The 26,912-nt window shown below is 54.2% G+C and overlaps 1 protein-coding gene across 2 annotated transcripts in view; it reads right to left on the reverse strand.

The window, feature by feature from the left end:
* Window positions 1-26,912, reverse strand: part of RBFOX3 (RNA binding protein, fox-1 homolog (C. elegans) 3) — a 460,304-nt gene that overhangs the window by 154,712 nt on the left and 278,680 nt on the right. Inside the window, exon 4 of one of the 2 annotated variants that reach the window (XM_011990849.1) lies at window positions 690-729. The exons of the other annotated variant lie outside the window; for it this stretch is intronic. The gene's annotated coding sequence lies outside the window, so the exon portion shown is untranslated. The remainder of the gene's footprint in view (window positions 1-689; window positions 730-26,912) is intronic. 2 annotated transcript variants of the gene reach the window in all.

The following is a 26,912-nucleotide window of genomic DNA, read 5'->3' on the forward strand; positions in this document are numbered from 1 at the left end:
GTTTATCAGGACTTAACCCCATCGAAAGTCCAGAAGCATCATACTTGTATAATAATCTCCCTAAAGTAAACTCTGCAAGTGAATCCGTGGAGGGGGTCAGCCACAGGTGGGTAATGGGGTTGGAGGTACGGAGCAATGAACCAAAGGACTCAGGCTGTAGCAGCCAGTCCCCCAGCAAGGGTCAACACTGGGAACTGAGCCGATATCTGAAGCCCCTTTCCCCAAGGAGACCAGGCCATGGAGGTGAGTCGGACCACCCTGGACCAGTGAGCTGGGACTGCCTGAGGGATGGGTGGCCATGCATGGAGCAGCTGGGGTGGGGGACCTTGGGGTTGGGGGAGGGAGAGGATCAGGAAGGCAGCGACACTGCTTCTCAGGCCAGCCAGAATTGCCTAAAAACAATCGTCCTCCATCCTCACCCCATTTATCCATTTCCTCTTTAGCCCCTCTGGTCCCCAGTCCTGCTTTCCCCAGCACATTTTGGGCTTGCCCACGGGGGACAAGAGAGAAGACGACACAGAGGTGCTTAACGGCGCCAAGCTTTCCCTCCTCAGTCCCCAAACTCTTCCTCCCTCCAGTGGCTGGGAAACCCCAGAAACTCTGGGCTTTCATTATCAGCAGCTCCCAAGATGTTCAACATGCTCATATCTGTCAAAAACTATTCAGGAAAAATAGAGAAGTCTTTATACCTTTTATTCAGCCAATTTTCCCCGAGGCACTCTGGGCTCTCTAAGAAAAGAAAAAGAGAGAAAGGAGAGAGAATCACAATCAATGTTGTCATCATGTATCTGGTTGCTGGCGATGCTATTTGCTCATCGACTAGGGAAGTCTGGAGGTGGAAGCATCATCTCCCTGGGAGTCCAAGGAAACCTGCTCGGGTTAACCTCTGGCTGCCATCTGCATCTCAAGCATGGCTGGGAGGCAGCGTTTAGATAACAGGCAGAGATAAAGCAAAATAGGGCACGGTGGACCGGCCACCCAGAGGTTTCAGACTCATTTTCTCTGTTACTCTGGATGTTCCTTTCTTTCCCCCTCTCTTTCTTTCCTTTGCCTCAAACTCCAAGCAATCCCTTTCCTCTTCTCCTAGCACCCTACCACCTGGTTCGAGGTTGTCCACGAATGCAGGCCTTGTGGCTTGTTGATGGTGACATTTAGTTTCACACCGGGTTTCCTCTGCCACGCTGCAGGGATTTGCTGCGGGGATTTGCTTCCTCCTCCAGGTGTAGGGCGGGGGTCACTGTCACTTTGAGTGCAGTCATGGCATGCACATTCATTTTATTTATTTATTTAATTTGTTTCTGGAGACGGAGTCTCGCTCTGTCGCCCAGTCTGGAGTGCAATGGCGCGATCTTGGCTCACTGCAACCTCTGCCTCCCAGGTTCGAGCGATTCTTGTGCCTCAGCCGCCCGACTAGCTGGGAGTACAGATGTGTGCCACCAAGCCCAGCTAATTTTTTGTATTTTTAGTAGAGATGGGGTCTCACCATGTTACCCAGGGTGGCCTTGACCTCCTGAGCTCAGGCAATCCACCCGCCTAGGCCTGCATGTTCATTTTATGTTATTAAAGAAAAGTCATTTAGCAAATTCTAAATCCCATCAAACACATAATTATAGAGGCAATCGTTGTGTGTTACTGTGAGTCAGGTGCACCTACCAGCAGCAGGAACGGCTCAGTGATACGGACAGACTGGCAAGGACCACCACTCACTCACTTTATGATCCAGGGCCCGGAGCCAGGCTATCCGCTCCTGCGTAAGTCACAAAGCTAGCTCCCCGGGGCCTGAGACTTCACACGCGTGCCTGGACACCTTCCTTTTCTTACTTAGTAGGTCATTGAGGAGTTTAGAAACAAAGGGGTGTGTGTACAGTGTGCTTTAAACAAACTTAGATTTTCTTCCTTTATTTTAGTAATGTTTCATAATTTTCTGTGTACATGACTTGCGCATTTTTAAATTGTAAAATGCACATAACATAAAATTTGCAATTTTAACCATTTTCGAATGTACAATTCAGTGGTATTGAGTACATTCACACTGCTGTCAATCACCACTGCCCTCTGATGCCTGAACCTTTTCGTCACTCCAAAAAGAATATCCATACCTGTTAAGATGCCACTGCCTGCCCCTGGCCTCCCGTGCATATGTGTGTGTGTGCGCGTGCATATTTTTTTAAAACTTAGTGTAAAAACTAAAAGCAAGTGAAAAGCTTCTGGAATTGAAAGACCGTCAGACTGGGCCTCTTTCTTCAGATCTAGAAAAATCACCACCACTGTCCTCATCCACATCACTGTAAAACGGTAACTGCGGTCGTTTCGTTTGCACGGTTTATGAGCCAGGCGCTTCCTGTACGTTGCTTCATTCAGCCCTCCCAACAGCTCTAGCAGGCAGGCACACTTCTCACTCTTCCCATTCTTCAGATAAAGAAACCAAGGCCCCAGCCGGTGAAGCGACTGTGACCACAGTAACTGGGTCAGCCGGCCTGTCCCCCAGAGCAGGTTACCCGAGCTGCCTGTCTCACCCGCAGATGGAAAGGAGTACCCCACCCTGTGGGAGGCGAGAACAAATGTGGCCACAGAACACTGAACTGCATAGGGCCTGGCTTCCCTGCTGGGTTTATGCAGATCACAATGGCAGTATTGGGTACGTCATAGGCGGGCCCCTCCCAGCCGCATCAGGGAGGGCTATGGGCCACGGAGCAGCTGAACTTGAACTGGGCACTGGGCAGGCCATTTCCAAGGTAGCTCCGTGGAGTCCCTGTTCTCGAGACTCCCCAGTAAAATGGCAAAGGTAACTTCTGGCCCGTGGAGCCGTTTCCACACACAGCTCACAAAGTGACGCTGAGAAGGGCAGGTGTGATTGGAAGGCACTGCCAGTGAGAGTCACTTCGAAAGGAAATGCGTCATCTGAGCGGCTTGCATCAGGGGCTGCCTTCGTTAATTTGGGGGATTTTTTCTTTTTTTGAGACGGAGTCTCGCTTTGTCGCCCGGGCTGGAGTGCAATGGTGCGATCTCAGCTCATTGCAACCTCCGCCTCTGTGGTTCAAGCGATTCTCCTGCCTCAGCCTCCGAAGCAGCTGGGATTACAGGCATGCGCCACCATGCCTGGCTATTTTTTGTATTTTTAGTAGAGATGGGGTTTTACCATGTTGGTCAGGCTGGTCTTGAATACTTGACCTCAGGCAATCCACCTGCCTTGCCCTCCCAGAGTGCTGGGATTACGGTGTGAGCCACCGCACCCAGCTGGATTTTCTTATTGGTGATTTCTTTTCTTGAAGTGAGTTCTTCTTCCAATTCAATACAATTTGGTTCCATTGAGTCCAGCCCCACTGAACAAACACACAGTCAGACATTTGGATCTGGAGCCAGGTCTGAACAAACACACAGCCAGGCATTTGGATCTGGAGCCAGGTCTGGAGCCTTGGAAGAGTATGTCTGTGGCTCTGCTGGAGGCAGGCACGGGCCCGTGGGCTGAGAAGGTGAAGCAGGACTAAGTCAAGGATTCAGGGCTTCACCTCTCTCCCCGAACACCTCCGTGTCCCCTGTCCTTTCTCCTCTACTGGCCCAGGCTCTGTGCCCAAGTCCTTAGATTTTCTCCCAGCACAATAACACCTTTTGGCTCTAGAATTCCCAGTCTTTGGGCCACATCAGCCCAGATGGGAGCTGGCAGAGCACGCTGTTCACCCCACCCCATCCACCCCAGCTTCCCTGCCTCTGCCAACCCTTCTCTCCTGAGAGATTGCTGGCATCCCTCGAGTTCTCTTAAATGTGTCACACACTTACGAGCGTTTTTATTTGGTCAAGGTGAAATACGTCCTACCTGCACTGTGTGAACCCAGGGGCTGCAGTGGCATCTGGAGGCCCGGAGGCTGGGCCCCATTTCAATCACCAAAGAGTCCTCATTTTTGAAAGCTCCAGTACTAGAGGGATGGTCAAAGAGCCGGTTGAGCCTGATGCCTCAACCACAGGGTCCAACCTGTTTTCCTGGCTCTTCGGGCCAGGAGCTCCCCGGGCCCAGCTTCGTCCTCCGTCCTTTCACAGAACCTCCAGCGTCATGAAATTCCCTGCACCTCCCGGGAGGCCCTTGCGCATGGAAAGGAAGGTGGTCTCCGTGCGGAGCGCCCACTCCTGCGGTGGCCTGGCTGCCCGTCCCTGGGATGGCGCCTGGCTTTGTGTTTCTGAGATGAATGCCGGCTCCCCGTCCTCTTCTGTATTCCCAGCATTTTCTGTGTCTCTGGTCCCTGCCCCACCTACCCAATCCTGGGGGTGGCGGAAGGAGAGAGGACCCCGGGTTCATTCCCACTCCACGGGCCTTTCGGATGACATCCCACGGGCATGCTCCCAGGGTCATGAAACGCAGAGCTGATTCTCAGCCTCACTGTTAGCAAACACTGCTCTCAGCCGCTCAGCGGGATAATCAATTATGGTAATTTTTGGCTCCGTGAATCAGGTTCATGGAGGAACACAGGGATCAGCACAGTGGTGCCGACTTCCCCCAGTGCACGTGCAGTCACGCCCTTCGGCAAAGCCCAGACAGAGCAAGAACCGCCTGCCAGGCTCAGATTGTCTCCACACTCCCAGAGGGTGAGCGTCCAATGTGGAGCCCGTGGTCTGCCTTCCCACTAGACTGTGACACCCCCATGGGCCGAGGCCATATCTTAGAGGTTCCAGTGTCCCCAGACACTGGTGTGGGGCCACCATGGACCAGAGGCATGGAAAGGAAAGGATGTTTATGAATGAATGAACAATGGAATGGCCTTGTAACAGGCAAGCGTTTGCCTCCAGAGGTCAGAGCTGGACCCCTGTTTTGAAGCATGGGATTGGATCCTTTGAGAGTAATATTTGCTCTTGGGGAATCCCAGCCACGGATGTGCATTTATCTACCCGGAGAGGCCTTTTCTAGTGTTCTCCCTTCTGTCCTGTCTCTCCTTTAGGCCCCTTCATTCCACCTGGCTCACAGCTCAACCTCCCACCTTCGCACCAGTCCCTCCAAAGACGAGGTCCTTGTGGGCTTCTCCCTGCAGTTCTCCTCAAGGACATGTGATTCTGTCTTTATTGAACTCCGTCCAAACAATGGAAGTCTCCTACCTCCCAAAGCCTTTAACTCTAGCTGTCTTCTGTCCATAAAACATCTCATTCTTCAGAAATTAAACTGGGGCTTGCTTGTGTGGCCCTTGAAATGAAAAGCAGACGTGTCCCTTAGTAAAACTTATCGTTAGTGGATCATGCAAGACAACTGGTCAGAAAACAATCCTCATGTCGAAATCAGACCACTGCCACTCATCGGCGGCCCTTCAGCTTTGCCGTCACACATACGTCCTTTCTCTCCCCAGTTAGGTGCAAGTTACTTGATTACGGGGAAGGTCTAGAAAGGCACAGAGCAAGCGGAACATGGATTTCTTTATGGATGTGTCCCCGGCTCTTTGATAAAGTCAATTTCTTAGCAGTGGCCATCACGTTTCTTGTTTATTGAACATCTACTGCGTCAGGCACTGAATATACATCATTGACCTCAAGTCAGCCCCATTAGGGACACATTCTTCTTCTTCTTTTTTTTTTTTTTGAGACGGAGTCTCACTCTGTCACCCAGGCTGGAGTGCAATGGTGTGATCTCTGCCTCCCGGGCTCATGCCATTCTCCTGTCTCAGCCTCTCGAGTAGCTGGGACTACAGGCGCCTGCCATCACGCCCGGCTAATTTTTTGTATTTTTAGTAGAGACGGGGTTTCACCTGTGGTCTCTATCTCCTGACCTCATGATCTGCCTGCCTCGGCCTTCCAAAGTGCTGGGATTACAGGCGTGAGCCACGGTGCCCGGCCCTAGGGATACATTCTTACCCTTGATTCCAAGATGAGAAAGGGGATGTTCTGATGTTTTTCCTGGTTTGTTTCACTTTATTTTTTAAATTTTTCAATTAAAAAAAGTTTTTTTGAGCAGGATCTTGCTCTGTGGGCCAGGCTGGAGTGCAGTGGCACAATCATAGCTCACCGCAGCCTCGATCTCCGGGGCTCAAGTCACCTTCTCGCCTCAGCCTCCCAAGTAGCTGAGACTACAGGCATGCACCAACATGCCTGGCTGGCTGGATCTCTCTCTCTCTTTCTCTCTCTCTCATTTTTTCTTTGGTAGAGATTTGGGCGGGGGGTCTCAGTATGTTGCCCAGGTTGGTCTTGAACTCCTGGCCTCAAGTGATCCTCCCACTTCGGCCTTCCAATGTGCTGGGGCTACAGGTGTGAACCATGGCACTTGGCCTGTTTCACTTTAAGTTTGAGCCCTCTGTGTAACACCATCCTGTGCTTCTCAGGAGGTGATTGATATGTGGAGATTCCATCATTTTGGGACACCTGCACCTTTTCTTAACTCCACTGACAAGAACAACTGAATCAGCCACAGATGATGGCTGGGAAGAGGGGCAGGGAAAAATGGGGCCCGTCCTGGTGCCAGGGTTTAGGGGAGCACACCTAACTGATGTTGACGTGGAAGGTGCTGAGGAAGATGACTGCGATCACACGGACCTGTTTGTGCGGGAGGAAGCTTGATTGTCTGAAGCAGGGAGATGGTTTTTGTCACTTTGGCTGCCATGATAATACCATAGGCTGCCGGCTTAAACAACAGAAATGTGTTTCTCCCAGTTCTGGAGGCTGGAAGTCTGTGATTAGGGAGCAGCGTGGTTGGGTGCTGGTGAAGGCTGTTTTCCTGGCTTGTAGACAGAGGCCTTCTCACTGCGTCTTCACGTGGCAAAGAGACAGCGTGAAAGCAGGCTCCCTGGTGTCTATTCTTGTAAGGGCACTAATCCCATTGCAAAGGTACCCTCCCTTATGACCTCATCTAACCCTAATCACCTCCCAAAGGCCCCACCCCCAGATACCATCCCTTGAGGGGTTAGGGTTTCCACATAGGAATTTTGAGGAGTGACCGACATTCAGTCTAGCACACACAGTTTCCACATATTCACTCTATTCTTTGCTTTTCTTCTTCCGTGTTTTCCTAAATGTGCAGTGACGGTGCTTGGACCTAGTTTATGGTCAGAGTAGATTTATTCCTGCCGCAGAGGCACTGGTGCCAGGAAAGACCTCGGGAGCTCTGGTTCCCAGCGTGCTGCCGCTGCTGGTGCAGGGGGTGCTACCTGAGGAGCCCCGGGGTGGGGGGCAGGCCGTGTGGAGGGTCCTCTAGGCAGCTTTGAGAAACTTCCCGTGCACGACTCTCTTGTTGTGTTACTTCAGATTTTCTGAAACGATCTGTTTGTGCTCTTTCCCTAAGGGGAACTGGAGGTGAGGGGTGCAATTTTATAAATAAAAAATCAACTGTGGAGGCTTAAACCTGGCTTGTGATGACGGTGATCAGAGCAGGAGAGCCACATCTATTTAATGTGATGTTTTCCTCCTTTTTCTGAATAGAAATTTGCCTTTAGAGAGGAAAGGAGGGGAGAGAAAGGAGAGGGGAGGGAAGGGGAAGGGAGCATAGGGCAGGTGAGGGCAGGGGAGGGGATCTGGTTTATGGCTCTGAGCCATCGTTAGCGAGACTGGGCAGTTCTGGCAGGTTCTGGCCATCACAGTGGCTACTGGAGTGGCTTTGGATTTTGAGCACACAGCCCATACTTAGGCCCATGGGAAGGGCCATCCCCTTACTGGTCCTCCACAGCGCACGCAGCAGGGCAGCGGTTAGGGGTTACACGCTGTGCTCAGAGCAGTTTAGCCTTCTCTCCCAGGAAGCCCGGACAGGGCTCCCCAGCAACCTGCCTGGAGTCCCACCTTCAAGGTCCTTCCAGGCACTCTAGGCCTTTAGCTCTGCTCCAGTGGGGCCTTACTCCCCCTCTGCCTGCGTGGACACTGCTGTGGGCCCTGTGACAGCAGCATGCACGCCTAGTGCTTGCTGAATGCGTGCCAGGCTACCTGCTGCGGACTGTGCTTTTCTGGGGTTATGCCATTGATGATGTCATTTCAGCTTTACAACCACCCCAGGGGGCAGGTACTACGATCACTTCCAGTTTCCAGAATCAAATCTGAAGCTTGGGGAAGTGAAGCAGCTTGCCCTAAATGCCACAGCTGGTAGCAGTTGCAGCTGGAGTTTGCGTCGAGACCCACCTGACCACAAGCTTGTGCTTAGAGCTGATTATTCTGCTCAGGCTGAGCACTCCTGGGTAAAGCCTGGAGCGTCACAGTGAGCAGGGGGCAAAGCAACGTGGCCCTGGGAGCAAACCCACTGTGCTCCTTTTGCTCATTGCCAGGTCTAACTCCAACCTGCCTCCCACCCCAGCACGTGTGCAGCCTCAACGCCCAACATCAGCCCAAACCTCCTGTGGCCAGTTGACTCTTCCAGCTGTGGGGGCTTTGCAAGGCCCATGTGCCTTTGCCCAGGGGTGCCATTTGGGACCGCGGACTTGACCACAGTTAATTGCTTGGGTGATATATTAGAGGTTCTGTCTGGTGGGATGAGGTCTGCAGGCACCTGGCTGCCCTCAGGTGGGAGGGCGTGGGGAAGGTGCTGGCTTTGCATGAGCAGAACTTGGCGTACACCTGTGGGCTGAATGGAACTCACTGGCCCACCCCTGAGAGGCACTGACGACACATGCCACGGTGGCCTCACACAATCGGACCCTGAGAAAGACTGTTCAGACCAAAGGACCCCAGGAAAATGGTCGTTCCTTTGACATGTATTTGGAAGCTACTTTTTTGTTTTGTTTGAATTTTCTGTGGTAAATGCCCATAACATAAAACGTACCATTTTAACCATCTTTAAGTGCACAGTTCAGTGGCATGAAGCACCTCACACTATTCACCCATTCCCACCACCTACCCCCCACCACCCACTTCCATTCCCACCACCCACCCCCACTCCCACCACCCGTCCCCACTCCCACCTCCTGTCCCCACTCCCACTGCCCGTCCCCACTCCCACCGCTCATCTCCACTCCCATCACACATCTCCAGGACTTCTTCATCTCTCCAAACCAAAGCTCTGTCCCCATTAAACATCCACTCTCCACTCCCCCGCTCTGCCCCTGGCAACCCCCATTCTACTTTCTATCTCTGTGACTCGGCCTATTCCAGGGACCCTCATTTACGTGGAATCAGACGGTATTTGTCCTTTTGTGCCCAGCCGTTTCACTCAGCATAATGTCCTCAAGGTTCATCCCTGTTGCAGCCTGGGTCAGAATTTCAGTCCTCTGTGAGGCTGAGTGATATTTCACTATACGGATACACCACATTTTGTTTATCCATTCGTCCGCGGATGAACATTTGGATTTTTTTTTTGAGACCTCTCACTCTGTCGCCCAGGCTGGAGTGCAGTGGCATGATCTCAGCTCATTGCAACCTCCACCTCCTGGGTTCAAGTGATTCTCCTGCCTCAGCCTCCCTAGTAGGAGTAGCTGGGATTACAGGTGCACATCACCATGCCTGGCTAATTATTGTATTTTAGTAGAGACAGGGTTTCACCATGTTGCTCAGGCTGGTCTCGAACTCCTGACCTCAAATGATCGGCCCACCTCGGCCTCCCAAAGTGCTGGAATTCCAGACATGAGCCACCATGCCCGGCGGACATATGGATTTTAATCCACTTTTTAAGACAATGAGAATCATGTCAATGGCCCCATTTCCCATTTTGCTTCAGCCACGAGCAAGTCAGAAAAAGAAAAAAAAAAATTGTGGCTCAACCTTGCTGGTTGTATCTAAAAGCCCCACTGCCTCATTTTCCTGCCCTCTCTGTCTTCCACTATCTGACCTTGACTTCTGTCTGCTGATGTGCTTCTGTCTGATTTTATGTGGCTATGACAATGGAAAACCATCTATAGAATTACATGGACACAAGCTGAAACGACCCTGCCTCAGGTCATTCCCCAAGTCTTCCCTGATGCCACGGGGGGCTGTGTGCCTCCTTCCCTCCCTGCCTTGCAGCCAGGCACAGGGCACAGCGCTGCATGAGAGGAACAGTCCCCGCCCCCAACTGCTCACGGACAGGGGGCCATGCACACCTTTGGGCTCCCGGATTTCTTGGTCACCTCCCTTTGCTGGTGTCTGATTACGCTGAGTGGGCTGTTCTTCCTTCTACTGCGAAGGGAAGCGGAGTCCCTTTCTGAGCTGCTCTCCCCAGAGCTGGCGCTGCACGCCACACTCCCTCCAACATTCAGCTGAGATAGAGTTCGGTAATGATGGTGTCCAGATGGCCATCCAGTCCCCACTTGACTGCTGTGTGCTGCTCCTGTCCCCCTGCTCCCAAGTATGAAGAGCCAGCCTGGCTATGTTCACAGGCGTGGTGGTGAGATCTCAAGACCCATCCGACATCTCTCGGAGAGATGGAAACTCCTTGAGACCTGAAGAGGCACCACCTCTCTGCAGAGAGGGACATGGCTGGACCGAGGACGTGGCCTCCCAGCAGAAGTGTCGTGGGGGATGCTGGGTTTGGTCCTGCCCAAGTGTGGCTGTGAGCAGCGCCAATGGGATGGGGCGGGAGGGAGGACGGCAGAGACAGGAAAAGGAGTCGAGTTAATACACAGGGCAGACGGCACTCAGCACGCAGGCAACTGGAGAATGCCGCCTTCTTAGATGAGCATGTTTCATTATCAATAATTTAGACTGTCCTTTCTCCTTTGGGAGCTGGGCAAAATTGCATTTCCTGAGCAAATCCCTTAAGAAACCAACCTGTTCATTCCTCTAAGATTTTCAGAAATCCGCCTCCATCAACCTACTTACAAAATAAAAGTAGCTAACAGGCCAAGTTTGCTGGAGGTTGGGGGCTCGAATGGCTGGTCTGTGGAGCCCACAGGAGCCAGGCGGGGGTCCGAAAAATGCCCAGGATGAAGGGTGGGAGATACGGCCAGCCCATCTCCCCACCGCAACTGGCTTCGGTAATGCCACAGGTAGACACACAGAGATAACATAATCATATATATATTTTTTGAAACAGAGTCTCACTCTGTCACCCAGGCTGGAGTGTAGTGGCACGATCTTGGCTCACGGTAACCTCTGCCTCCCAGGTTCAAGCGATTCTCCTGTCTCAGCCTCCTGAGTAGCTGGGATTACAGGTGTACACCACCAAGCCTGGCTAATTTTTGTATTTTGGGTAGAGACAGCATTTCACCATGTTGGCCAGGCTGGTCTTGAACTTCTGACCTCAAGTGATCCGCCCACCTCGGTCTCCCAAAGTGCTGGGATTACAGGAGTGAGCCACCGTGTCCGGCCCCCGTATTGTTTTAATTTAAGGCAACAACTTGATAAGCATTTGTAGAATTAGAGAAAAGCAATGCAGAGTTTTGCATCGGGGGAAAAATCACAGGGTGGGGCATCTGCCGCTCTTCCAGTGCCAGAGAAGAGAAGGCAAGGCAGGACCCCGGCTGTGCTCGGAACTTAGATCTGGCAGTTGATCCACATTCGGAGTGAAGCCCAGGGTGGTTGGTAAACTTCCCATGGGTTACTCAATGTCGAAGTGCCTCAGTTTACTCCCCTGTAAAAGTGGGGGTGACAGTGGGACCCACCTCTAGGTGTGGGGATGAAAGGTACCTGGCCTGTGATGGGGGGAAACAGAGCCACCCGAGGCAGGCAGAACAGGAGCTGCTCAGGGCTGCAGTGAGCTCTGGTGGGCAGACCCTGGGCTGTGGGTTTCACCCAAACAGGGCAGAAGAGGCGGGGCTGTCCTCTACCTCCGGGGCACAGGAGAGGCAGGGACATTTAGAACAAACCCCAAGACTTCTGTACCTCTTGGCCCTAAGCGATGAAAAGGCTGGTGGCTTTGAAGTGATTAAAAGCCAGGTGTCTGTCCTGGGCAGGGTAGGGGAGGGGGTCTTAGAGACTTCAGTGGGATTCACTTGCACCAGGACGCCCTTCTACCAGGAGGAGGCTCAAACCTGAATGGATGCAACGTCATTTCCACGTGTTAAACTGCACTCCCCAACCTAAGCTAGTTTCCCTGGGAGGTAATGATTTTCGAAACAAAACCAAGAGCAGCTCCCACGGGCAACCCTGGACCTGGCTGGGTGTCCCCCCGCAGTGACGGCCGGAGTGCTTTACACATCTCCTCACGAGGATTCTCTCCCCACAGCCCTGTCGGGGGGTGCTTGTGTCCCTAGGCACAGGTGAGGTGCTGAGGCAGTGGGGGTCCCCGTCGGCTCACTATCTTTGGGGACGGGGAGTGTTGGGTGTCGCCACGCAGAGACATTCAGCATCCAGCCTGACTTAGCAGCAAGCCCCAGCTCTGCAGAGATTCTCCTTCTCGGAGGCCTCGGAGCTCTGCCGCTCAGCGGGCAGCTGGAGGGCCCACATCCACTGCCTCTTCTGTGGGAGGGCCCCCGCCTGCCACACGCCAAGCCCCCATTCTGAGCCGGGACCTGCCTCTATGGGCTGGGATGCAGTGGGGTCTTCAGCCAGCAGAGTCAGAGCCCTCCCTGGGTCGGCAACGCCGCCTCGCTTCCTGCAGCTGACAAAGGACTCCTGAGACCACGAACCCTCTCAAGCCCTGCAAAACCATCTCTGGAACCACCCTGAAGCTAGGGACTCCGGCTCAGGAACTGCTGCTTGCTGGGGCGTCGGCAGCCAAACGCGCTTAGGTCTTCAAAGCCACCGTTTGTGCTTGGGCTGCGGATTCTGGCTGGTGAGATGCTGAGCTGTGAACAAAGTCAGAGCCCACTCATAACCACCTCCCTCTGTTCCCTGTGTCTCGGCCCGCTTGGCACCAATGCTGCTGCAGTCACCGTCTTTTATTTCCTGTATTCTGATGCTTTGACATCTGAAGCCTTACTGGCCCTGGGGAGACGGCCCCTCCCAAAGTAGCAGATTCTGAGAGGCAGTAAACAATGGACTTGGCGGTGTGCTCTTCACCTGCAAACCAGCTGACCAGATCCCACACCCCAAGCCCCTTCCTCTATCAGGGTCTCATGCTCCAGGCGACTGTTCACCTGTCCTAATCACCCCAGAGCCAGGTACAGACAATCAGAGCCAGCCCGAGAGCCCAGAGCTTACTGAAATGATCCAAACCAGCCAGCCCCAAAACTGCTTCCCCTGCCTTGCCTGTTCCTTCCTAGGGAAACCACAGTCAAGACTCCTGCCCCTGTGACCCCCATTCCCTCTGCCTCCCGACCAAGCCTGGTGCCTCCCCATGTGTTCCTGGTGCCGGGCCCCCTGTCTCTAGGGATCTGTCCCTAGATAGGCTTCTTCCACCGTGCCAGTCATTTCTGTACCTGTGTGTCTTTTTGTACCCCATTAAAACAAATTCCAGGTATCCTTAGATCCCCACCAGCCTCACCATCCTAGCTGCACCTGCCGGCATCCCTGGCATTGCTTTGGCTCTTGCAAGAGGGAGCCAGTTTTAAGGATGAAACCGTAATGCTTCCCTGGTGGTAAGCTGTTCCTCAGCGCTTGGTGCAGCTCAGAGGCTGCTGGGACAACTGGATTCGGAGTTTCCGCTGCCGGAGCCGCCTCGGATAGACTATTACCGCTCAGCAATCGCCTTTCGGGATTAACACATCTTTACTCACATGATCAATTTCAGTCTCCTACTAGATGCGGCCTCAGAAGTGAAATGTGAACACGGACTTCTATCACACCCATGTCCCGGCGAACGTCTGTCTGCAACTAACCCGCATTGACAAGCAGCTAATTTGCGGATTGTGCCTGTATCGACAGTTCGGTTTATTTAATAATAGATAGTCGCTGTCTTCCCTGGGTTCTGTTCATGCAGAAGGTCTTTGCTGAGACGGAACACATGCTAAATTGTGGCTGTGTTTACACGGACCTTCCTGAGGCCCCGGGGCTCATGGTCAGACTTTAAAGAACAATAACAAAAATAATTTTTATTATAGGAGGAGTTCCTGATGAGGGCGGTTAAATGAGCCGACCACTCATCGTGGGCAGCAGCACCATGCAGGGAGACCCAGCTTCACTGGTCGGCCGATACTGAACAAACATTTGCCTCAACAGATAAACATGCTTGCTTGGGCTTCATATGCCCTCCCAGGCTTTGAGAACCTCTGATTTATAAAAATAAAGCAGTGTTGAGGTACCACAGGAGAGTATCCTCTGCAAGACTCCCTTTGGTAGCTGCCCCTGTGCTTGGCTGTCCCTGTTTCTTTCTTCCTTTCTTTCCTTTTCTTTTTCCTTCCTTCCTTTCCCTCCCTCCCTCCCTCCTTCTCTTTCTCTCTCTCTCTTTCTTTCTTTCTTCTCTGAGTTTCGCTCTTCAGCACAGTGGCACGATCTCAGCTCACTGTAACCTCCACCTCCCAGGTTCTTCCAAGCAATTCTCCTACCTCAACCTCCCGAGTAGCTGGGATTACAGGTGCACACCACCAAGCCCAGCTGATTTTTGTAGTTTTAGTAGAGGTGGGGTTTCACCATGTTGGCCAGGCTGGTGTCCCAACCTCAAGTGATCCACTTGCCTCTGCCTCCCAAAGTGCTAGAATTACAGGCGTGAGCTGCTGTGCCCAGCCTTTTCCTGTTTCTGATGTGAGCTTAGCCTCCTCAGCAGCTCCCCTTCTCCCTTGTCCCCTTCTGGTCCTGGCAACACACCCTGGATGCTCTCTGTGCCCTGGCTCTATCTGCCACCCACCACCAGGAACTCCTGCATGCAGATTTCCAATCCAGATCTCTGGTACCTCTTAGATCTTACTGTCTGGTTACTGGTGCCAAAGTCACTCAACATGTGGGACAGAGGACAGACGAGGGCCTCTCCTGAAACCTCCTCCACGCCTGCCCCTCCCAGTATAGTCAATGGCACCAAAGTTGATTCAGTACCCCCAAACTCACTGAAATTGATCCAGCACCCCTAAACTCATTGAAATTGATCCAGCATCCCAAAGTCAGATCTCTGGGCACAACCCTTTCCCCTCTCTTGTCCCCAGTGCTCACCCAAGTAGTCTCTAGGTCCTATCCATTCTTCTTCCTTAACACCTTCTATACCTGTGTGACCTCCGCTACCCACAAATCCATATGGCTCAGGCCCCCTACTCTTCCTAGAACATGGTGCAGCCTCTGAACTTGGTCCTGGCTCAGACATCTACAGCTCCCATGTCCAGCCTCAACTCAGTGGCCAGACAAGTCAGCTGCATGGCAGGTTCCACCCCACTGTACACTTCACAGCTGCCCACAGGCTCAGGGAAGGTTCAAGACCTCTTGGCGTGGGGCTGAGGATGCTCACACCTCGCACAAAACCACCTGCCCACTTGCTTCCCCCTTGGCTCCCCCACCAGGGGTCTGCCCTCAGGCTGAGGAGAGCGTCTTACAGCTCCCCAGTGGCCGAGCTCACACTCCTGGATCTTTCCCCTTCCCACCTGAAAAGACCAGCCCTGCTCACTCTACCCAGCAGCCTCTTACTCATCTGGAGACCAGGTGGCCTGAGCCGGCCTCGTCTTTCTCCATCTCTTAGCAGGGCATGAGTCGGCTGACCACACCTTGTGCCTCTGGAAGCACACTTTGTCCTGGGCTGGCCCACACCTTCCTGGTCTCCCCATGGCTCTGGCCCTTCCTCCTGCCTTTGCCTAGTGGGTAACTCGGTATCCCAGGGCACCTTCTCTTTCCACCCTTTACTTTCTCCCCAGGCAACTTCGGAGCTCTGGCTTCAACCTGTACCCTGATGTCCACTCCAGCTGAGGTCCCTGTGGGTCCAACCTTTTGCTTCCCTTGGTGTCTCCCAGACTGCTCTGTCCCACATGTCTGAGGCTCAGGGTCTTCTCCCAGAAACCTGGTCCTAGCTCAGTGGTCTCTATTTCAGTCAATGGAGCTATCACCCGTCCAAGTGAGCAAGTCAGCTGGGGTCCACTCTGACCCTCCCTCTCCTCCTCCCCCATCCTCCAATCCATCATTGACTGTCAGTTTGACCCTAGAATGCTTCTCTCACCTCCATAGCATGGGGCATTCCACCCACTCAGATACCACCTGAAACTCTTCTCCAGATCCATCATCCTTTTCTCAGACCCGCATGCCCCCAGCTTTAACCCCATATGGGACCACTTGGGATTACTTCCACTTTAAAAGCCTCTGAGCTGTCCACCTCCCCCTTGACCCCGTGAGGGGAATCATGGTCAGCTCCTTTACATCAGGGCCTTATCTCACCTCAGGCGTCTGCAGAAGTCATAATTCAGCCCCTCTGGCCCCAAGGGACTGAAGAGCTCCCAAGTTTCTGTGCCTGGGGCAGGCGCTGTGCTCATAACCTCCCCTAGGGAGAAAGGAAGGAGAGGCCTACGCTCAGCAGAATAGCTCCCGCTGCTCCAGGTGTCCTATGCCCTGGAACCTGCCACTACGTTAGGGTTCCTGGCAAAGGGTGATTAAGGTTGCAGATGGGATCAGAGCTTCTGACTGGCCAACCTGAAAACAGAGAGAGGAGCCTGGAGTATCCAGGTGGGCCCAGGGTAATCACAGGGTTTTAATTATGGGAGATGAGGCAGGAGAGGATGCCAGCGTGTAATGTGAGCAGGACTCAGTGGCCATTGCTGGCTCTGAGGATGGAGGAAGGGGCTAAAGGCCAAGGAGTTCGGGGGCCTCTAGAGGCTGGAACAGAGGAGGCAGTGGATTATTCCCCAGAAATGCAGCTCTGATTATGATGCCTCACTGGTATCCGAGTGAGACTCCTTCCTGACTTCTGCCCTCCAGAACTGCACGGCCACCCGTCCGTCTCATTTCAAGCTGCTACATTTGTTTGCGACAGTGGCATCTAATGCAGTCCTCTTGGAAAGTCCTTAGTGTCACATCACTCTGGCCCTCTCAGTCTCCCTCTCTTCTCCCTTCCTTTTTGGGTCTTAATGTCCACAGAGAGTGAAGCGTGGACCCAGCCTTTCTGCCTCTCCAACAAGACAGGAGGGCAGGGAGCTGAAAGATCTCAAATCAGCCACCTCCACCCTTCCTCCTCTATCCTACCTGGCAAGTCGCAGCCCCCCAAACCCCCAGCCTTCTCTGCATCTACACTCAGCAAAGTCACGTCACTCTCTGAGCAGCCTCTGCTTCCCAGATGGAGCCTCTGGCCCTGACCCTGCGGGGTGGTGCTGTGTGGGAAGGGGCGAGAAAAAGGAACAAGCAACGCTTGACAAGGCTGTTTCAGGTCCCCCTTCTTCTTTCAGCCCAAGTAGATCCTGGTGGCCGACAGTCACCCCAGAGGGAGATAATCACAACTCCTGCACAATGCACCTGGCGCTCCCTCAAAAGCTGCTAGAGCCAGACGAGGCCCATCTTTCCCCCACCTCAAATACCCGCCCTCCACCACACATGTCCGGACACAAAGCCGAGGAGGACTCCAATTAATTTAACTTTTAATTATATTCACTTAACAAGATTATCCAGCTGAGGTTAAAAAAAAAGTCTACCTCCCCGCCCAGATGAAAAAAACCTCTTCTTTATCTATTTATATCCGGTATATACATAACCAGAAACGAATATTTCTTTATGGACCATTAAAGATCTAATGTTTAATTTATAGCCACTTTCTCTGGCGGGGTGTCCAGGCACAATGTCAACATTTTTAATTAAATGAATTTTTTTTTTAATCACAAAGGAAGATATATATTTTTAAAACCACATTTGAGCCAGTTAACAACAGCCCCGAGTTGCTGCTTCCAGGAGGTGCCACTGGTTGGAGAGGGTGCTGGGGAAAGGGGAGACATCTCTGGAATTTCAAACCCCAGACTGGCCGGTCTGTCTGCGGTTAGGGTGGCAGGGGTCTCCCCAGATGAGGGCATGGTGACGTACCCAGCAGGGGAGGTCCCCAGCTGCTATTTGTTGAGCACCTACTACTGTGTTCTGGGCAGTGCCCTAGAGGGTTTTCACATGCCATCATCTTTAATTCTCCCAGCAATGGTCCACAGGGTGGCCATGGGATGGGATTACCACAGAGGAAGCTCAGAGAGGTTGAGCACCCTGCCTGAGGTCACACAGCAGCAGACAGACGAGGAGCCCATGTGTGGGTCCAGGTCAGGTTCCCAAACCTAAGCACTTTCCTCTTTCCCCACACAGCCTCTGAGGGCGGGCATGGGAGGGAACCTTCTCCTCAGCTGGTGGCAGGACTTCTGAGTCCTCCATGGTGCAAATGAAGTTGCCGCAACACCCAGGTCCTGGGCAGGGAGGCAAGTTCACCACTTGCATCCCTAGCACCCAGGATACAGGAGCCTTCTGGAAGTCATTTGCTGAGTTTTGCAGTTCATGAGAATGAAGGTGATTTTCCAGAAGGTTCTCAGATGTCCTGGCTTTAGGGAGCAGGGCCCCTGAGGTCTGGAAGAGGCCAGCTGCTGCCCAGTGCTATTCCTGCCTCGTTCAGAACCCTGCCCACCCCGCAACCCCCAGGTGGCAGCAGGTGAGGAACCTTACTCCTGAGACCCTCAGCCCTAGCTCCACACACCCCCAAACCTGCCCCCCAATCCAGGACACGTGGCACCAGGGCCCAGCCTCGAGGCCGACCAGCTGGACTCTTGCACACTGACCTCCGCACATAGATGGAGGGAAGCCCCTGAGTTGCTAAGCCTGTAAGTGACCCTGAGGGTTCTGGGGCTAGAGACGGAGCTTCAGGAAGCCGAGCCCTTGAACTCTCAGCTGGTGACCAGTGCTGGCCTCAGGGACCTCCCACCTGCTGGGGTTGGTCTTATGCCACCAGGGGCCACTTCTGAGCCCTCTTGGTGATTCATAGACTTGCACCTCCATGCAGTGTCAGTCCAGGCTGTCTGTGAAAAACCTGCCTTGCCTTATCTGGACAGTATCCAGGTAGACAGGTGCCTTATCTAGGCTGGGCCTGAGAGGGGTCCCAGAATGTCAGGAAGTGCTGGATGGCCCAGGTTATGGCCACTTGGCTATCATCATGGGCTGGACTCTCTAAGGACAATGTGGGGCTTCAGGCTAACATGCTGGGAGGGGCAACACCCCAGACTCTTGCTCTAGGTAGGGCCTGGGGCAGGTCTATGTGCCCTGAGCCCTCTGTCCTAAGCAGGAACTGTGGGTCAGAGTGGAGGGCAGGCAGCTTCTCCTTGGGACCTTGCTGGCTTCCTGCCCCCAGGGCCTGTATCTGCTTGGCCTCCCCTCCTTAGCCAACCCCTTGACCCCTCAGAAACTTGACCTCTCTCCAGGCTTTTCCTATGGGGCCTGCCCAGGCCACACCCCGCCCAAGTATGGTACTGCCTCCAGGACAGAGAATGGGAGGTGAGTGGCCTTTTAGTCACGTGTGTGTGTCTGTGTGTGTGTGTGTGTTTGTGTGTGTGTACTGAGGGTATGGCATGAGGAGGAGCACTGGAGAGGGAGTCTGGGGTGATAGTGCCATAGACTCACTATGGTGGGTCTCAGCCCAGTGGCTGGACATCAGTGACACTGTTGAGAGACACGTGGACACTCCAACATCTGCCCTGCTCTTCAAAGAAGTGACCTTACGGGACATAGTCCCTGCTGCCATTCTCCACCCCAGAGCCCTGGCCCCCATCTGTGCTCAGGAATAAGGGCTGTGTCCATTTGAACTAAGGGTGGGAAGTAGAGGCAGCCAGAAAGCCGGGGCCAGCATGAGCCAGTGGCCTTTAATGGGACACTCCATCTTCCCCTGGCGACCACGTCTCCCAGGAAGACTCGGGAAGCTGCTGAGTCAGCACTGCATGGGCAGGGTGGCCGGCGCTCAGCAGCAGCACTGGACCTGGCCTCCCAGGTCGGCTGGTCTCCATCCCGGGGACACCTCCAGCTCAGGGGCAGCATCCCTGGGCTTCTCCTCCTCCCTTGCTGCAATTCCCCATCCTAGAGGGGCCACGGATAGGAAGACCCCTCCTGTACATCCCAGGGACGGTGGATGCTGCTGGTGTAGGGACTGAACCTACACCACTTCCAGGACTCCTGGACCCGCTGCCTGCCGAGCATAGAGGGGCACAGCAGCCTCCCCAGCCAACTCCCTCGGGGGCTTTCAAAGCAGCCACCCAGAAAACGCCTGGTCATAGTCCTCTAGGAATTTCCGGAGCTGTCTTCCAATACCATGAACTTCCCCAGTGCGGATGGGAGGGGCTGACCGAGCAGCCCACGATAGGGAAGCCCCAGCCCATTGTAAACCCTTGCTCCCCTGCCTTGCTCAACCTTCATGAACTTGGGGGTCAAGAGCCCTCATCACGCCCTCTTAGCTCTGCTCTTTCCTGCAGGGAGGTGCGCTTGTCTCTGGGGCTTCTATTCCCATAAACCGACCCTTCCTTTCTCATGTGAATCCACTTTAATTACAAAGCTAAATAACAAGAAGGAAATATTAAAATTAAAAAAAAAATTCCTTACACAAAGCAAGTTTGCTTGTGCCGGCCACCGGCTCCGGGAGCTGAAGCCCAGAGTGAGGATGGCACCATGCCACTCACTAAAAGCATGAGTGTCCCGAAATCAATAATTCATTTACTTTAATGAGATAAGTACTCTGAAAACTAATTGCAAACCTGCTCCATTTACTCCGACCCGTTACAGCCCTTAATGTAAATCGCAGAACCATGGCTGCGGGGAGGAGAAAGTCTTTAGGTGGAAGACACCGTGTCATCTTCTCCTTTCTTCTAAGAAAGGGAAAGAAGTTCTGCCAGGTGCAGTGGCTCACGCCTGTAATCCCAGCACTTTGGGAGGCCGAGGCGGGTGGATCACCTGAGGTCAGGAGTTGGAGACCAGCCTGGCCAAGAAGACGAAACCCGTCTCCACTAAAAATAGAAAAATTAGTCGGGCATGGTGGCGCGCGTCTGAAATCCCAGCTACTCGCGGGGTACTGAGGCAGGAGAATCCCTTGAACCTGGGAGGTGGAGGTTGCAGTGAGCCCAGATAGTGCCACTGCACTCCAGCCTGGGTAACAAAGTGAGATGCCATCTCAAAACACAGCAAAGCAAAACAAAAGAACAAAAAGAAAGGGAAAGAATTTCGTGACCCGCGTGGGAGGAATCTGGGGAACTGGTGGACTCCTGCTGTGGCTCCACCGGCCTTACTATGAGGCAGTGGGCGGGTCCCCTCCAGTATCCTTTCCCTGGGAGAGAGGGTAGCACTGGGAAGCGGGAATGTGGCAGCACACACTACAATCGATGCCGGGAAGTGACTGTCCTGGGGCCTCTGGGGACTCCTGTGAGTCCCTCCGCTGGCAGGTGCTCTGAGCAGTCCTTCCCCAAGCCCCGAGCCCCAGGAGGTTCGCGCGGTTCCAGAGACGCCGGCGCAGGGATACATGTTGTTAGCAGAGAGAGTTTTCAGTTCATGTTTGGCAAGTGAAGTCCCAAAGGGTCCAATGTTCCAATAGCTTCCCCAGAATACAAACCCGAGACCAAAAAGAGGCTCTGACTAGCAGGTGCCCTGAGGAGTCTGCTGCCAAGAGACTGAGAGCACAGCCTGTGCGGAGCGGGGGACAGAGCGGCAGACCAGGAAGCTGCTCACCTACCAGGGGTTTGGCCAAAGGGCTGTGGGACCCATGGGGCCAGGAAAAGACACCTGAGTCCTTCTCAGAGTTCTTTGCTTTTTTTTCCTCTCGGAGACAGAGTCTTGCTCTGTTACCCAGGATGGAGTGGTGTGGTGCAATCTCAGCTCACTGGAGCCTCTGCCTCCCGGGTTCAAGCGATTCTCCCGCCTCAGTCTCCCGAGTAGCTGGGATTACAGGCACGCGGCACTACGCCTGGCTAATTTTTGTATTTTTAGTAGAGACGGAGTTTCACCATGTTGGCCAGGCTGGTCTCGAACTCCTGAGCTCAGGCAATCCACCCGCCTCGGCCTCCCAAAGTACTGGGATTACAGGTGTGAGCCACCACGCCTGGCCTGTCCTTTGCTTTTGTTTTGGGCAAAATAATAATAATAATAATAATATAAAAGCAATGATGGTACATTTTTCAGCTTCTAATCTTGTGGGGATGGGGGTCCCAGATCCTTCTTTTCCCTCCCCTTTATCCCCTTCTCTTCCCCACTCTCTCTCTCTTTCTAGTTTTTGGCCTCAGTGGGAATAGATGCCAATGCCTACACAGAAGTCCAAGACATTTTCAGGAAGAGCCTGTTTTAGTGATTATGACTCTAAACATCTTGGAAAATGCAGAAGAACCTGCTTCTGCTTTGCTGCTAGACACTGGTTGAGTCCCCCACGGTGAATAGCTCAGCTAAACCAATCCAGCTCTCGGGGCTGACGCAGTGCAGGGAGCGCCACACTGACAGGCAAAGTCGAAGCACCAGACAGCAGCCTCCAGCGACACGCCGCAGACCCAGAGAAAGTATCTGAAACGGATTCCCGCTTAATTCTGAAACCCCACTCAATACTCCTGTACTGAGGCGAAAGCAGAGGATAAAATCTCCATCCCTCAAAACCCACCCGGTGTGTTGCCACGGACCACAGTCAAGATTGCTGCTATTATTGCTTCAGCATCTACTGGGCACAGGAATGTGCTGGGCCAGCCCTTGTCACGGAGGTCCCTGTCTAAATGGAACACAGGTTCCCCAGGCTGGATGGAGCCAGGGCCACTAACAACAGACACTCAGGGGTCAGATGCTGGGCAGACTACAAGGAGCTCTAGAGCCTCAGGGCCAAGGGAGGGTGGGACAGGGAACTCGGTAAAGTTCTTCTCAGGTATACCCAGCAAGAGAGAGATGGACAGGCCCTTCGGAAGATCGGGAGGCAGGCGGCTGGTTGGTGGGGGTTGCACCCAGAGCTACTGAAGAGAATCCTGTTCATGAAGGGTTTATCTCCTAATGGGAACCCCACCCTCGCCACACCATCCTCCTCCTGCTCTGCCTGTGACAGAGAAGGGCCCACACCTGGGCCACCTTGTACTTGACCCGGCTCTCACAGTCTACCTGTCATGCCTACTCGATGCCATGTCGAAAGGCGCCGTCCCGGCAAGTCCGGCCCCAAAGCTGCCCCGCTTTCTCGGCGCTGGGCTGGAGGGAAGGCTGCTCTTTTTAAGTGGCTGCAGCTGCTTTTGCGGAGTCGCTTTTATCACTTTTAATCCCAACTCTAAGTCATTGCTCAAAACCAGAAATGTCAAAATTCTCTTTCCCTTATAATTCTGCCCTTCGGGCTAAACTGTCTGTAGGGATGACAGCAGGGCACTGGTGGGTACCGAATGCCGTCTTTCTATAGGCCCACTTTTCTTCTCCCTGAAACACTGACCCAATACACAGCTGGTGTCTGGCCCACCTTGGCATCTGTGGACTCTGCCCTGGGGGCTGTGCTGTCCTCAGGTCGAAGGTGGAGCAGGAGCGGGGAGTGGGCACAGCACCGATCTTGGGCAGAGCCCACGTGCAGGACCCACAACCCTGCAGTGAGGGGTGTATTCTGGGGTTCCAGCCCTTCTGTGGTGAGGGCAGCTGCCTGGACCCCAGAGGTGAGTGGGAAGGTGAGAGCAGGGGCAGGAGGCACCAGCAATAGGGTCATTGCCAGAGAAGAGCATCTCCTGTGTTACTGAGAAGACAACTGCAAACCAGCCGCGTCTGGGAGGCAAGGCCTGAGGAGGGAAGGGAGCAGGCAGGCCTTTGGGGGCCTGGGTGAGACGGCGTTGCCTGGGACTGCATGGAAGCGAAGGGCACTCAGCTGACGCAGAAGCAGCTGGGAGAGGGCTGAGAGCAGGGATGGGCTGGTCAGTAGACCTGGCTCCCTTTGCTGAGCCTGGCAATCCTGTGTTCCCCAAGAGCTGGGAGACACAGGGACAGGCTCGGTGTGGCCTAGGTGTTTAGGTGCCCCCGCACCTCAGGGTCACAGTAGCCACAGGGGCTCTGCAGCAGGCACCGTTCTCAGCACTGGGCAGCATTTTCCCTCTCGCACTCCTCCCCGAAGAGGCCCGTCTGAGCATCATCCCTGTTTTGCAGATGAGGAAACTGACGCTCAGAAATGTCAACTGTGAGTGCAGCGGGATGTGAGTCCAGTCAGGCGGGCCAGGCAGCCAGACGCCGAGCCCCTTCCTGGCCGCTGACTTTCCCTGGGTGGAGTGAGGACCATGGGAGACCCCTGGTGTGTGGAGCCCTCTGGACAGGTGGAGCACTGTCTGCACGTCCTGTGTGTCTAACCAGCACTTACTGAGTACCCTTGGACCTGGCCTAGCCCGTCGGCCACCAGGTTTAATCATCAAATAAGGAGGTACGGGGGAGGCAGAATGGGAGCCTGCCTTGTGCAGACCCTCACACCCCTCCCCACTGGCTAGAGTCAGTTGTGGGGGACCCCGGTCCTGCTGAGGCTCAGCTTCCCCCAGGGCCCCTTCCCACAAAGCAGCCCCACGTGCCGGCTACCTGCTCCCTGCCACAGTGGATCCAGCACTGGCTGTGGCCTCTGCCCTACACGTTCTGGGCCCTGAGTGGAACCCAGATGGGGTCCTGCTCTTTCCCCTGCACCTTGGAGCTAGGACCCCTAAGAAGAAAGACGTGGCCTGAGAAGGGCCTCAGGAAGAGCCATGAGGTGCCCACAGTGGGCACCATTAAAGCAGAGATGCCCGCTGGCACCTCCACAAGTGATAGGTCAGTTGCTGGGGCCTGGCCCACGCCCGTGACTCTGAGGGCAGCACCAATGGCGAAGGCCAAAGCCAGAGCCCCAGGGGTGGCCCAGAGAGGTGTGGCCACGCTGGCCTGAGGCTGAGGACACAACCAAGCTGCAGCCAGCTTGCCGGGCCTTGGGGCCTGATGGGAACCCGATGCCCCTCCCCTGGGAATAGGAAAATGGCCAAGGAAGACGCTGTAAAGTGTGAGAAGACGGCATGCGGGAGGGGATTTTCAGTCCACATCACAGAACAACTCCAAAGTCCTTTCCAGCTCTGACGCCCACCAGCTCTGGTCAACTGCCAGACTCCGTCACCCTCCTGCATTCTCCATGGGCCCTATACCGGCCTCCTCACTGGCCCTGGCACCTGTCGGCACACTCCACCCAGGGCCTTTGCACCAGCTCTGGCCTCTCCCCCACCATCCATGTGTCTCCCTCCCTCCCTTCCACCCCAGGACTCCAGCCTCTCCCCACTCTAGCTGTTCCTTACTTCCCTTTGATCTTTGCCCAGATCCTTTTCCTCACCTCAATTAAAGTCAAAGCCTCCACACCCCTACACCCCTCCAGTTCCCACCCCACAGCATTAGCTCCTTGAGCCCCCTGCAAACATATTCAATTGTTCCCCCAATTGCCCATCTCCCCCATTGCAACGTAAGCACTACAAGAGATTTTTATCTGCTTTGTCTCCTGATGCAGACACTGATGTGTCTCCAGAGCGCAGGACAGGGCCTGGCACAGAGCAAACACTCAATAAATGTGTGTGAGTAAACGAAGGAGGGGGCATGAGCACCCCGAAACCACAGGCACAGGGTCTCTCTCTCTCTCTGTGTCTCTCTTTCCTTTCCTTTTTCTCTCCCAAGACCCAAGACCCAAGACCTGGTTTTCTCGTGCAGAAAGTGGTGTCCTAAGGGGCATGGAGCTCCTTGGAAGGACCCGGAGGGAGAGGATGCAGGTGGAGGTGCTGCGCTGCCAGAGTCCCCCAGGAGCCTCCCAGGCCTGTGCGGCTCTTTCTCCCCTGGACAGGATTCCCCGGAGGGCTCTTCACAGTGCAGATTCAATGATGCGGCAGGTCTGGGGTGGTGGGGGTGCATTTCTCACAAGGTCCCAGGTGATGTGGAGGCTGCTGGAGCAGGGGCCACCGTCTGAGCAGGAGCTTGCACACAGGCGGGTAGGTAGCAGGACCCTCCCCATCCCATCCTGCGCTGGTCGCCAAGGGGACCTTGGTGTGAAGCCAGAATGAAGGCGGCACACCCCACGCTTCCCCTGTTCACGCAAGAGGCCCACAAAGCGGCTTGCCCTCCTGTTTCTTGGCAGCTTCTGATGGAACCTGAAGAGGGGAGGGGAGGACTTCAGGTGTCCACAGCGCGCCCAGCGGAATTGTTGGTTTGCTTTTACTGGAGCTTGTGGAGGGGGAGGCATATGAACACCTGAAATATTAATGCAGATTGCCGGGCATCGAGCTCCTTCACACACTCCAAAACTTTGCTTTGAGTTCCTCTGAGATTCCTTTTGAGGTTTGAGATTACTTTTGAGATTCTTTTGAGTTATTTGAGTAACTTTGAGATTCCCTTTCTCTGCCTGGGCTGTATGCTAAACCAAAACTGCTGCTCTGGAAAAGCCTCTCATGGTCGTAGCTCAGTACACACCATGTGGCTAAGCGGCGGCCAGGCCAAGCCCGAGATGCAGCGGTTCTGAGCCTCAGCTTCTCCATGGAGGCTCCCACAAGCCCGGACCTCTGCAACTGGGGACAAGTCCTGCAGCCATGAGGGCTCTGGACAGGGGCTGTGGGCAGGAAGGGGGTGGCCAGGACTGGCCTGGGAGCCAGCCACGACCGGGCACAAGCAGATCCCACTGAGGGGACATGGCCTCTCACCTTGGTTTCCCTGCCAGGACTTGCACATTTCTCTATAAATTCCACCTCGGTTGTTTTCCTTTGAAGAACAATCAGTGGGCAGATCTCCATTGATCACACAGGGGCAAATTGATTAGGATTCTAAATTAAGTCAGTGCCACTGTCTGCTCAGAGGGCAGGACCCCTTAATCCTGTTCCAGTCTCGAGAGGTGGAGGGAGGGAGGCCCAGGCTGGTGGGAAGGGCTGTGGGTCCTTTGTGCAGGCTCACGGTGCCAGCTGTGGATGGGCCCACGGGGCAGGAGCAGAGTTGCGGATCTGTGGCTACCCCGTGTGCCCCACAAGGCTGGAATCTATCCCTACGTGGGTCACAAGGACGGCCAGGCCAAGACTGGTCCAATACAATCAGTTGCTCCCTGATGGATGGAAACCAACCCACGTGCCTTCACCTAAGAGCACTGTGGCAGCCCCAATAGGACGAGGCTCCTTCCTGCTTCTTGGTTGCAAAGTGCCAGCTCTGGTTGCCTTCTCCTTGTTTCAGGTGACCTGGCTGCCAAAGCTGTTGGCAGTCTGATGAGCTCTGCAGGTGAGGCTGGAGCTGGTAAGGCCTCAGCTGCCTCCCCTGGGAGAACTTGCTCTTGGCCCCTCTGGGTAGAGGCGACTTTGCTGAGCAGGCTCTGGGCCTTCAGCTCA

This window comes from Mandrillus leucophaeus, unplaced genomic scaffold (assembly GCF_000951045.1).
Source record: "Mandrillus leucophaeus isolate KB7577 unplaced genomic scaffold, Mleu.le_1.0 Scaffold1, whole genome shotgun sequence".
Lineage (NCBI taxonomy): Eukaryota > Metazoa > Chordata > Mammalia > Primates > Cercopithecidae > Mandrillus > Mandrillus leucophaeus.